The sequence below is a fragment of the Oryx dammah genome, unplaced genomic scaffold, assembly GCF_014754425.2.
Source record: "Oryx dammah isolate SB20612 unplaced genomic scaffold, SCBI_Odam_1.1 HiC_scaffold_20, whole genome shotgun sequence".
NCBI lineage: Eukaryota > Metazoa > Chordata > Mammalia > Artiodactyla > Bovidae > Oryx > Oryx dammah.
In genome coordinates, this window is record NW_024070204.1 from 46,757,044 (window position 1) to 46,768,369 (window position 11,326).

An 11,326-nucleotide genomic window follows, 5' to 3' on the forward strand; every position below is an offset into this window, starting at 1 on the left:
TGTGTGTGTTTTAATGGATCTACACTGTTAACTGATTGAGACTCCACTGTGATTCACTTGTTTACTTAATCAAAAACTTTTCAGGGATGTCTATAAAATTCAGTGTTATACGTGATGAAAAGTAATGTTGGTTGATCTAATGAGGGACCAGAAATAATTTCTACTATTCCAAATGCTGATGGAAAAAAAGTAAATTTTTTTTTAAGTATTGATAAGCCCCCAGGACATTTAACCTTAAAAATTACTTTAAGTATATTCTTTTATTACTATAAGGGAAATACAAATGGCTGATAAATACCAAAAATATTCAAAAGCAGCTTAATCTAAAAAGCACAAAGAGATTTTGGTTTGAAATACCAGAATCTCAATGTTTTTATATTTGCTGAGCTCAATAATGTGATTCTTGAGTTTACAGATTTTAAAACTGTCACTGAAAGGTTAAAGTGTCTACTGTTTTTAATGAAGTCAAACTTATGCTGCCTCAGAAATCCCTGGGTATTCAAGTGGTAACATAGAAGTAAAGAGGTCAGTTTGAAATGTTGGTGAGTCACATTGATTAAAAGAAAAGGGTCAATTTGCATATAGTCATACAAAGTGAAGGTTATTGAAATGATTTCTCAATAGCACATTTACTCTATAAAGTATCTCACATGGGTTGAATTTTTAAGATCAGATTTGATCAAAACTTTATACCTTAGGTAACTTAGAGCCAGATTTAACATCATGTGGCTTTGTCTCTACTACCGACATGTGGAACTGTAACCAAATATATTGTTCTCTAAGAAAATAACTTTCTCCTGTTGATTGCAAGATACAGTTCTATAAATGAAACCCATATATATATATATGTGTTAATTTTATTGCAGAAGTTTAGAGATGATAATGATAGCATTTAATTTAAGTTTGAGTCTGTATTGGACAAATAAGCACTATGCTTTTCAAATGATTGGAAAATCATTTTTATTTGCCTCCTTTTTTTGACAGTGGTTTGATTTTTTGTTTGTTTAAGTAAAAATCACTAAACTTGTGCAATGGTAGCATGGAAATTATCTGAGGTGTCTTGTATGATTGTGCTTTGGCCAGGGTGGACATAGTTCAAATTGTAAGAGCTAAAGATTAAAGAGCAAGAAGGTATAGGTTCATGCTGCCTATTTAGAAGAGAACTTTCATTCTTCAGAGCTACATAACATGATAATGCCACTGATTCATAAGGGGTTTAAATTAATTCTAAGGGGTAGGACGCCAGAATCATTAGTGTTCATTTTCATCTAAGATCTTTATCTCTCTAACGTTCTTGGTCCTATTGAAACATTTCAGTATACAAAAATACTGCGATGTTAATACCCAAGAGAAAAGCCATCGTAATGTGTATGCTGGTCATTATGATCAGTGTGGTACAAGTTTTAAAAAATAAACTATCATGCCCTTCATGCCATTATTTGTCTTTTTTTCTATAATTCATAATTTATGATTCAAATGTGTATTTAGAACAGGGCGTGCACTTGAGCCTGGCTTTGCTATTTTAATTAGAAACAGTTGTAGTTGTTCATGTGCTGTAACTATAATGCAGCAAGACTGGTTCTGCAGCTGTGCCCTGGAACTCTGTTACTCTTCTAGACTCTCTTATCTGAAGGTATATTTCAAACCTGGAATAAGGGAACACGTTGGAAAGTGAAATGGAAAGCCAGTGCTCATTGGCTTGAATGGAGTTGGAACTGGGATTTTCTTGGGCTTCACTAGTACTTTTGTCTTACATTTATTCATAACAACACAGCAGTTTCTTAAATGCCAGCTTTTAATTGTCTTGAATTTTGCTGCTGTTCTCATCATTAAGGACTTGAAAAGTGTTTTGGTCTCTCAAATGAAGCATGTAAAGTTTATATATAAACCTTTAAATGTCATTCTTTCCTAACTTCATTTTTGTCTATTAATTTACCAAGCCCGTTTTTCCATTTGTGCTTTTATTTCTTCAGAATTGAATACCAGGGTCAGTACTTTTAAATCCATAGGCATTATCCAATATTCTCATTTCCAACCTTGTCTTTGGCTGACAGAATAAGTAAAACAGGGTAGTATTTATTTGTAGACTAAAAATATTGAATATTGCTTTATTTCCTTCACAATATTATGATTAGTGCAGATCAGCCATGTTTATCTTTTAAAAAATAAACAAAGGTTGCTTTATTTCTCAGCTTCAATGGAATATTATAATTATTTTTTTCTCCAGTAATCAAGGAGGCATTTATTTAATGTGAAAGACTTAAACAGAAAAATAGAAGACTGAATTCACTGTCTTAAGCTTCCATCTGCAGTTGCCGTATAAATTGTTCATGAAATTCTGTACTGTTTAATTAATTTAAATCCGTAAGCCATTTGGAAGTCCCACTGAATATCTGCTTGTGTTAGTAACTTCAGTAACTATTGAGCTTATAACAATAAATTGTGAGTGAGGTGTTTTGAAACAGTAGCTACTGTGTGTCTAGCACCTGACACATAGTAGGTGCTTAAGTAGTTGCGTGTTTTCTCTGTTGGGAATCGTCGCTATTGGTTGCCAGCGGCAAGCCAGCTCCAACTAGCCTAATCCGAACTGTGAAGGGTCGCGATGGGTACAGGGACCTGGCAATCCCACACAGGGCCAAACTCCCATCTAGAACTAAGCTTGCCATCCATGTGGGGCTTTGGAATCTGTCAGCTTCTTGTCTTTATGGGTCTGTTTTATTTATTTATTTTCCTGTGGCTTGGCTTTCTCAGCCTCTTCTGATACATCTAAAATGGCCAAGCTGTCTTGCAGTTCACAGATTTCCTTAGGCCAGTGGTGGAAACCTGACCCAAGCTGGAGACGTCATCTGCGGCCCAAGATTGAGGGGTGGGACATGAGAAGGAGAAGGTCTCTTAAACGTTGTTTGAAAGAAGAAAGGAAGCCACAGGAACTAATGTGAAATTCAGCATCTAATTCCTCTTGGTCAGGGTCAGAATTAGCCGTGACAAGTTCCCCTTGGTCACAGGTAGAAGCAACAAATGATTTTTCCACATGGTAAGTTCTGATGAGTCTGAGGAGTGGTGGAGTAAACTTCTAGGCAGAGTACAGAAGGGTGCTATGCTAGGGGTCTGGGGGCAGGCCCCTGGAAAAACCCAACTCGGGGATTTGCCTCTATCCCAGGCCTCTGACATTGTGGGCAGTTAATCTAGGATTGAGTCATAGCTAAACCCTTTCTAGTTTCTCCTACTTGGTCTTGATTTCCCAATCCCATTATTCCTGTGGCAGAGATGGAGCTTCCAAAGGTGGCTTGTTTTATTAAGTCATGTTTAGTCACTCAGCCACGTCCAACTCTTTGTGCCTCTTTGGACTATAGCCTGCCAGGCTCCTCTGTCCATGGGATTTTCCAGGCAAGAATACTGGAGTGGGTTGCAATTTCCTTCTCCAGGGAATCTTCCCAACCTAGGGATCAAACCTGGGTCTCTTGCATTGCAGGCGGATTCTTTACCTGCTGAGCCATTGAGGAAGTTCCATTTCCTTGGATGAACTTGTACCAGAAGCCAGCATTACCTGTGAAGCTACCCTAAAAGGGACTTAGAAAGACACAAGATGTGTGACATTCCTTTGCTGTGCATCCCATTAGCATATATGGAAATGATTTCTAAGTTTGAAGTGGCCAGATGCATCAGATCTTATTTTTCTAGTGGTTTAAATTTTCAGTTACTCCAAGAAATAGCTCTCAGGACTTAATAACTGCTGAGTTGCTGGACTTATCTGCCAACATAATGGGGAAGCTGACCCAGCATATCTGTGAGAAAGAGAATGCATTGGAGCCAGGGGTCATATACTAGCTCTTACTCTCTGAATGACCTCAGGCAACTCACCAACCCATCTCTGAGCCTCCATTTCCTCCATTGTAAGATAGGCCTATTTAGATTTTATTGAATTATTGAGAGTAGTGGATTAACCAGTATGTGTAGTCCTTCACCATTCAGCAGTATTCCCTCTCTAAATAACAACCATGGGAAGTGATAAAAATTCCAGAAGTAGGTACTTAGTAAATGATAGCAATGTTCCCAAATGCTGTGTGACCTCGAGGTAGTTACTTAACTTCTCTGAGCCAGTTTTCTGTCTGTGACTAGGAGAGACTGCTTCACAGAAATTGCAAGAATTGAATGACACATAAAGAGCCCTGAGCCCAGTGCATGGCAAGAGTAAGAATGATAGACTGTGATTATGTGAGAAGGGATGAGATGTTATAGGGACCCACACCCCGGTCCCCGTCAGACAGGAGTTCCCACTGTCACCTTGTACCTATCTTGGCCAGCTCTCCCCCATCCAGCTCTGGCTCAGGTCTAAACCCCTCTCCAGGTTCCCAGAATCCTAGCACAGCATCCTTACATATTCTGCCTAGCAGCATAATTCATTGCTTCTCAGACTCTAAATTCTTCCTGCTGGGGTGGGCAGGGGCTCAGCTCTCTAGTGATCAGCCCTTGTCCATAAGGCTCCCTACTTGGTTTTAAAGAGTTTAAATACCAGTATGTTTACAAAATTGTCCTGTAGCTCTTACCAAGATGAAGACAGCTCAGAATTCTGCTTTTGTTTACCAAATTAATAACGGTTTTATTGATGTCTGCTGTGTTCACACCCTAAAATTATATACTTGAGGCCTAGGATGAACAAAGAGGAGCAACATGCCCTTGTGTTCAGTGTCTCAGCCCTGACCTCATGAAATGCACATTTAGACACATTTCTAAATGACTGTCATTGTGTTCATTCTGGGAAGCTGAATTTTTCGAATGACTTTTGGAGCAACCATGCCCTGTATCAAAGAAGACATCCATGTAGACCAAGTTTGGTTAGACAATCTGGTAGTTCAGCTTTTGTTCAACCTCACGGTTTTAGGAAATGCAAAGTTTTTGTTTTTAATTCAAAATGGTTTACTTGGGGAGAAAAATGTTTTCTAAAAGTTGGAGTATGGTTTAGTATCTAGCAAATTAGTTTCAGCTTAAATCCTGTAGTGTTTCAGTGTATCTGTTGATGTTTAGAGTCTGTAGTTTTGATCACTTATGTCCTGGCCTCTGTTTGTGAACTGATTTTGAGTCACCTGGAGTAGTGAGGTGCTAGCTGCATACTCAGTACAAGGCTGCAGCCACGTGAGACCAAGTCCATATTCTTTATCTGAACCCAAATGCCTTTGGAAAAAGCAAAGCCTTCCCTTGGGGGAAGGAGGGAGGCCTTCTTAACAAGTGGTGCTTTTTAATGGCTTCTATTCTAGAATCCATGGAAAGAAAATTTGACGTTTTAGGTACCCATGCTGATAGGTGATCCCATGATAAATTGCACAGTTACCTGAAAGATTAAGACAATAGGTATCAAACATCTAAAAAAATAAAGAAATATCTTCATATACTAATATAGAATTTTCTCAAGAAAAATTACATTATAAAAAGAATGTGTTACCCTTTGAGTAAAAGAGGAAATTCTATTTGGTTATACATACCGGGACTATTTCTGCAGAGACAAGCAACTGGTAACAAGAGTAACATTGTTTGCTTTGGGGTCTGGGAGCTGGATGGCAGGGGTGGGAGGGAGATTTTTTTATTGTATGACTTTTTATATCTTTGAAAGTTTGAATGTATTTTCTATTTTAAAAATAAGGATAAATTTTAAAGTTGACAGAGGTACTAGTCAAAAAAAATATATATATATATATATACACACACACACAAAGGAGGTTAGAGCCTCCTCTGAGACCTGGAAGCAGGTTGTCCAGATGTAGAAGGAACAGTCTCCTGTGGACAGTGGACTCACAATAGTGAGCAAATTAGCCTTCATTGTGATAGTTCTTGTTGAAATCCAACAGCATTACTAAGTATACTATTACCAGGATGGGTAAAGTAAACTGTAAAGAGTGAAAGTGAAGTGAAAGTTGCTCAGTCATGTCCAGCTCTTTGTGACTCCATGGACTATATGGTCCATGGAATTCTCCAGGCCAGAGTGCTGGAGTGGGTAGCCTATCCCTTCTCCAGGGGATCTTACCAACCCAGGAACTGAACCCGAGTCTCCTGTATGGCAGACGGATTCTTTCCCAGCCAAGCTGTTAGGTAAGCCAGACTGTGAAGAGAGGTAGGACCAAACCATAGCCTTGTTCTCTGCAGTCCAGTTTACTATCTTGCCTTCTTCCCTGCCCAGTGAAACCTTCCCCAGTGCTCCCTTGTGTCTGGTCCCTTCCCTGAACCCCTGTCACTTTTGTGATGACATTTAGCAAATAAGCACACATGGATCCTGGGCTGAGATGGATTTCTTTTTCCTGCTGCTTACATCTGGAGTGTGTGTTATGCTCTAGGTGTGTACTTACTGGTACTATTACCAGTAAGTACATTATCTACAGAACTGACTTAAACAAAACCATTTTGCAAACAAGGATGCAGGCTTTTAGACATTCTGTGATGGTTACACTAGCCAGAAAGAGGCAGAGTTGGGATCTGAACCCAGGTCACCTGATTCCAACGCTGCTTCCAGTGGCTCAGAAATAAAAAACCTGCATTCAGCGTAGGAGCCGCAGGAGATGTGGGTTCAATCCCTGGGTTGGGAAGAGTCCCTGGAGGAGGGCATGGCAACCCACTCCAGTATTCTTGCCTGGAGAATTCCCATGCACAGAGGAGCCTGGTGGGTTACGGTCCATGAGGTTGCCAAGAGTCAGCCACGACTGAGGCGACTTAGCCTGCATGCACGCACCTGACTCTGGGATCACCTAAAGCCCCAGCTCGGTCCTCCTATTTGAGAACAGAAGTGCAAGGGCTTGAGCCTAGGAGGAGGAGGTGTGATATTCCCCCTGAAGACCTGCTGTGTCCTCCTCCTGGGGCCCCAGCAGGCAGCATGAAGGGCCCAGGCAGTAAGTGGGTGGGGGCGGGGGGGACTCTGCTTCGAGAACAAAGGATGTCTGGGACTCGCCCAGTTCACGAATTACACCAAATTGCATTTTAGGAAAAAAGGAAAGACCAAAAAATCTTAGCCCTCTGCATTCACACTACCAGCACAAGTGGTTAGCCTTCTTGTGAGGGCCGTTTTCCACAAAGACAGACGTGTGTTCTGGTTCCAGGAGGAAGGAGCCTGTGGCCGCAGGAGGAGGGGGCTGGGGCCTGGCAGTGCTGTCAGCCCAAAGCAGCGATGAGCCGTCGTTTTGACTGTCAAATCCACAAATGCCAGGTTGCTGCTGTACACAACTGGCAGAGTTTCCCTAAATACAAAGGCACAAGCTGAGCTCCAGAATCAAGAGGAAAGCTGGCCTCCTGGCCTCTGAGTGTTGGGGCAGGGGGTCTCATGGGTCAAGACTGAGAACTCACTACAGTGGAAGCTGTTTGGAGTATGAAGCCCTAAAGAAGATGACGAAGTCACCACTGCCCTGCTGTGTTTTCACTCCTTCAACAGGAAAACTTTGACTACATATCCTCTCCTGCTTTACTCTGTGGGAAACCAAACCCTCATCAAAAGGTTGCTGTGAAAATGTAGTCACCCCACCGTCATCACTTTGGAAAGCTTGATGAATCCATTGGCACAGTAGAGATATCCTGGCTGTTTAATAAATATTTACTGATGCCTATTTTCTAGGTATTGTGCTAGGCTCTAGGAATATAGCAGTTAACAAAACCAACCAAAATCTCTGCCCTCACGTATTTACATTCTAGTGGGGAAGACATAATAATCAAATGTATTAGTGAAATACGGTATATTTAGATGATGATAAGTGGCATGGAGAAAAATAAACTGGGGTGGGGGTGGGGATGAGCAGAGAGAGGTGAGAGAATTTGTTATTTTAAATAAAGAGGTCAGGACAGGCCTCCCAACCTGAAGTAAAGAACTGAAGGACTTGGGAGTGAGCCCAGTGGACACCCAGGGGAAGAACATTCCAGAAATTCAACAGCAAATGCAAAGGCCTCAGCATGTTTGAGGATTTGACAGTCAAAATGATGACTGATCACCAAGGGAGGCAGGGTGGGGTGGGAGTGGGAAGTGGGGGGAGGGGTGGAGGTAACACAGGGCTGAGTAGGAGGAGATGAGGCCCAGAGGTGTGGATTCAGGTCATAGGTGGCCATATACAGGCTGTTGTAAGGATTTTGGCTTTTCCTCTGAGATGGGAGCCAATGAAAGGTGTGAGGGAAAAGAGCATGACCTGCCTTATATTTTGACAGGGTGACTTTAGCTGCTTGCTGGGAGCAGCAAAAGCAGAAGCAGGAACAAGTTGGGAGGCTTTGTGTTAGTCCAGACACAATGGAGGCCACACCAAATGGGGGCAGTGGGAGATGAGGACAGTTGGGTGGAGACCCCTGACCAGGGTGCTGTGTCCCACTGTGGAGCTTATGAAGCACAGATACCGTGCCTTCCTGGTTTTCTGTGGCTCCATGGCTGACAACCACTCCTTCCAATTAGATAACTTCCTACTCTGTAATTTCACAGTCCGTCTTGCTCTGAATCAAGAGCTATTCATCTCGCCTTAGCAAGACTCTTCCTATTAAGTATTGATTTTATAACTAAGCTCTCAGAGAATACCCTATGGAAGTCCCTAGGGCACCTTCACCACTGTCCCCAGGTATAAGAGCCTGACTAGAGCTCTGACACAGAATATTAACTTCTGTGGTTCTGTATGCACGCATCTGTATTTCAGCGGTAGATCGACTATCCTGGTCACAGCCTGAGAATCTTGTCTCTCTTGGCACAGTGATGTCTGCCTGGTTGCCATGGAAGCTAACCTCTGACCAGTGCTGGGATCTCCAGCATAGGGGTTGAGGGCCCAGTGCTTGCCTCTCCATCCACCCTGGAGACCTCCCAATTGCTTAGTCAGGATGTTGCCACATGATATTTGCAAACTGAATTGACAACTTTAACAGACTGTTCATAGTCCTTCTTACTGCTGCTGCTGCTGCTAAGTCACTTCAGTCGTGTCCAACTCTGTGCAACCCCATGGACGGCAGCTCACCAGGCTCCCCTATCCCTGGGATTCTCCAGGCAAGAACACTGGAGTGGGTTGCCATTTCCTTCTCCAATGCATGAAAGAGAAAAGTGAAAGTGAAATCGCTCAGTCGTGTCCAACTCTTAGCGACCCCATGGACTGCAGCCCACCAGGCTCCTCCGTCCATGGGATTTTCCAGGCAAGAGTACTGGAGTGGGGTGCCATTGCCTTCTCCGTCCTTCTCACTATGCATCTGCAAGTGCGTGAAGATGCGTTGCTGTTCATGGTTGGGCCTGCACCATGACCAACACCCACCCGCTGGGTGCCCAGGGTGCCCCCGTGGTACCATTGCCTGTCCTTAGTGAGACTTTTTATTGAAACTTCCTTTGGCTCCCATTTGTTCATCTGTGTTTTGTTTTAGTTTTTTACAATTTTCTTTGAATAACACAAATGAATTGATAAAACTTTAAGAGGTTCCTGTCTCAGTCTCTCCTACTTTCATTTATGGTATTTTTTGACCCTGGCTTTACATTGGCATCACTTGAAGAGCTTTAAAATATATATATATATTAAAATGCCTAGACCCCACTCTCGACCTAATTGAATCGGAATCTAGAAAGTGGGGCACAGGCTTCAGCCTGTTTTAAAAGCTCCCCAGATGATTTTGATGCACAACTTGGCTTTCTTTCTTCCAGTCAATATAAACAGGGCCTGGCACCGGCAGGCTGTGGCAGCATCTTTTTCACTAGGCTCTCAAATGTACCCTCTACGTGAGGCCTTACAGAGAGTCAGATACAGGGAAGGGATTGAAAGAAGAAAATGTTCATTATATAAATTTCAAATCTGTTCCATTCCCAGAACACATGGTCTGTCATGAACTGTGAATTAATACATAATGTTATTTCATTGTGTTTTGTATGTGTTAAAATAAATGATCTGTTAAATATAGACTATACCATAAAATCTTTTTCCTTCTTTGATTCATCAGGGCTTTAGAGAATTAGGAGTGGCTTCTGCCTGCAGAGCAGAGTGCAGGGCAGGGACTTCTGAGAGCCAGGTCTTCCTTTTCCCACCTAAGACTGTGCAGATCTGTTAATTCTCTCTTGAAAGGAAGATTTTTATGATTCTGTCATGAAGGTGGGGAAACTCAGGTTCAGAGAATGTAACAAAGCTAATTATGTGAAAGTCCTTGTGTAAGGTTTTAAAGTTGACTGGTTTTTTCAAATGCCACCTGGGTCACACACCCACAGTGGACCTCACACCAACGAGCCTTTTGTAAGCTGTTTCCTCTACCGGGACGGGCTTCCAAGTCTTCTTTGTCTGGCTGAATCTCACTCCTCCTGTGGGATTGGATTCAGGCATTGCCTCTTCCTGGCAACTGTCCCTGTCCTGCCTTCCCACCCTGACTTCCTGCATGAGAACCTCTTGTGCCCCCAAGGTACCCAGTCTTCCCTCTGCTTTGCCATGTCTTGCACTGAATGATATCCTTTTGCTTCTTCTCTTCCTCCTCTAGTCAGCCAGCTTTTTTCTGTATTTTCCAGTGTTTAACAAGTGCTTGGTGTATTTACAGGTCGATTATAAGAAGGAAATAAGACTGGGTGAACCCAGAGTACTGTAATCTCAGTGTTGTGTGTTCTATTTGTTATGCATTTACGATTAACTGGAATCTCTTTGCTATATTCTAGAACCTCTGTTGTATTTTAAAATGTTTTAAAATTCATTTTTGGCTGCACTGGCTCTTCGTTGCTGTACTCAGACTTTCTCTAGTTGCAGCGAGCTGGGGCTGCTCTCCAGTGGCAGTGCATGGGTTTCTCATTACGGCGGCTTCTCTTATTGTGGAGCACAGGCTCTAGGCATATGGGCTTAGTTGTCCCGCAGCATGTAGAATCTTAGCGGCCCAGGGATTGAACCCGTGTCCCCTGTATTGGGAGGTGGATTCTTAACCACTGGACCACCAGGGCAGACCCCTCTTTTCTATTTTAAATTGATGGGCAGGCCCCCGCCAAAATCAGAAGAAGAGAGTACCTCCTGGGAAGCAGCTTGCTCTTTGGTGAAAGCCTAACATCCTCAACATCCATGGTAACAATGCAATATTTTGTCAGGCTTTTATTAATGGGTGTTAAGTTTGCTTGGGCTTCCCTGGTGGCTCAGAGGTTAAAGCATCTGCCTGCAATGTGGGAGACCCAAGTTCTATCCCTGGGTCAGGAAGATCCCCTGGAGAAGGAAATGGCAACCCACTCCAGTATTCTCACCTGGAGAATCCCATGGACGGAGGAGCCTGGTAGGCTGCAGTCTACTGGGTTGCAAACAGTCGGACATGACTGAGCGACTTCACTTTACTCACTTTAAGTTTGCTTACAATTTTTTTTCTTTTTGGTCACAAATGATGCTGCAGT